The sequence below is a fragment of the Tupaia chinensis genome, unplaced genomic scaffold, assembly GCF_000334495.1.
Source record: "Tupaia chinensis unplaced genomic scaffold, TupChi_1.0 Scaffold148488_1, whole genome shotgun sequence".
Classification (NCBI taxonomy): domain Eukaryota; kingdom Metazoa; phylum Chordata; class Mammalia; order Scandentia; family Tupaiidae; genus Tupaia; species Tupaia belangeri.
Window position 1 is genome coordinate 400,007 of NW_006208337.1, and position 2,177 is coordinate 402,183.

At 40.4% G+C, this 2,177-nt stretch overlaps 1 non-coding gene across 1 annotated transcript; it reads left to right on the plus strand.

Annotated features, from left to right (window-relative positions):
* Positions 1-922: 922 nt before the first annotated feature.
* LOC114006504 (U1 spliceosomal RNA) lies at positions 923-1,086 on the plus strand. Its single transcript, XR_003548210.1, has one exon. It is a non-coding gene; the product is annotated as a U1 spliceosomal RNA (small nuclear RNA).
* Positions 1,087-2,177: the final 1,091 nt, after the last annotated feature.

Consider the following 2,177-nt stretch of genomic DNA (forward strand, 5'->3'; position numbering starts at 1 on the left):
TTTATTATTATTTAAGTTTGCTATAGGGCATGTGCGCTCACCAGAGAGAAGGAAAGTGAGAAAGCAAGCCATCACTGTGGTTGGCTATGTGGAAGTCCAGCATCCCAACCACCATGCCACTTGCTGGCCCCAACATCACAATTTTTTTTTTAATCTATTCATCAATTGTTGGACACTTAGGTTGATTCCATATCTTAGTTATTGTGAATAGTGCAGATATCTCTGGTTTATTGATTTTGTTGTCCTGTGGATATTTTCAGATCATAATGTAGTTAGTTCTAGGTTTAGTTTTGAGGAACCTCCATACTATTTCCCACAGTGGCTGTATTAATGCACATGAGGGTTTCCCTTTCTCCACAGTCTTGCTAGTACTTGTTCTCTTTCTCTCTCTCTTTCTTTCTTTTTCTTTCTTTCCTTCTTTCTCTTTCTTTCTTTCTTTCTTCTTTCTTTCTTTTTCTCTTTTCTTTCTTTTTCTTTCTTCCCTTTCTTTCTTTCTTCTTTATCCCTTTCTTTTTCTTTTTTGTAATTGCTTTTCTAACTGGGGAAGGTGATAATGTTTTGATTCACATTTGCCTTATGAGTAGTAATGTTGAACATTTTTTCTCATGCTTTTTTGGTCATGTGTATGTCTTCAAGAATTGTCTCTTCAGAACTATTGCCTGTTTTATAATTTAAAATTTTTGCTATAGGACATGTACCTATATATATAAAGTAAGAAAGCACCCATACCTCAATCCATTCTCTATTCTCTCAGGATTTTGGACACTTTATACACACATGTTGAGTATGTTTTTCAAGCCACCGGGTCTGTGTTGTATCTAGCCTCCTTAAGTTCCATGTTATCTGCTATTTACCTATTTTTAATTGGATTATTAGTTTTTGGCTAATAAATTGGTTTTTTAAAAAATAATTATTTAACTTAATACTTACCTGGCAGGGGAGATACCGTGATCACGAAGGTGGTTTTCCCAGGGTGAGGCTCACCCATTGCACTCTGGGTGTGCCGACCCCTGCGATTTCCCCAAATGCGGGAAAGTCGACTCCATAATTTGTGGTAGTGGGGGACTGCGTACACGCTTTCCCTGGAAAGAAAAAAAAGAAAAGAATTATTTAACTTTATTTGTTTATTTAAATTTGACTAGAGAGGGACAGGGTGGGGGAGTGAGAAAGCAAGCCACCAGGTTCGGGACTTAAACTGCAGTTGGCCATGTGGGAGTCCAGCGCTCTTAACCATCATGCCACCTGCCAGCTCCTGCTGATGACCTGTTTGAATGTCTTATATAATCTGGGTTTTTAATTCCTTGTCAGATGTATTGTTTGCAGATTTTTTTTTCTCCCATTCTATAAACTGTCTCTATTAACTGTATCCTTTTCTTTTTTTCTTTTTTTTTTTTTGAGAGATTTTTCACTGTAGGGCGCGTATGCTCGCCAGACAGACAGACAGAGACATAGAGACAGAAAGCGAGAAATCACCCCCCGGGGGGATGGTCACGCCGCAATCCCTTCTCCTCCATTCTCCTCTCGGGATCTTGGGCACGCACGCACACGCGCCCGGCGTGAGTTTTAAGCCACCGGGTCCGGGACACGAACTGCGGTCGACTACATGGGAGTCCAGCGACATAGCCATTACGCTAACTGCTGGTTCCCAACTGTATCCTTTTTTGAGCAGAAGCTTTTTAGTTTGGTGTAATCCCACTTGTCCATTTTTTGCTGCTTTTGCCTGTGCTTTTGAAGTCTTATTTTAAATTTTTTTCACCTGAACCAATATCAAGTCTTTCACCTATGTCATGCAGTAATCTTATGGGTTTGGGTTTAATATGTAAGTCTTGAATCCATTGTGAGTTTATTTTGTGTAAGGTTGAAATAGGAATCTAGTTTTATTCTAGTTCAGAGATATCCAATTTCCCTAGCACCATTTTTTGAAGATACTTTCACCCCACTGAATTATCTTAGAACCTTTGTCAAAAGTTAATTGTATCTCGGGAACCAGCAGTTAGCATAATGGCTGTGTTGCTGGATTCCCACGTAGTCGACCGCGGTTTGCATCCCGGACCCAATGGCTTAGAACTCACACCGGGCACGTGTGTGTGCGTGCCCAAGATCCCAAGAGGAGAATGGAGAAGGGATTGCAACATGGCCATCCCCCTTGAGGGGTGATTTTCTGCTTTCTGTCTCTT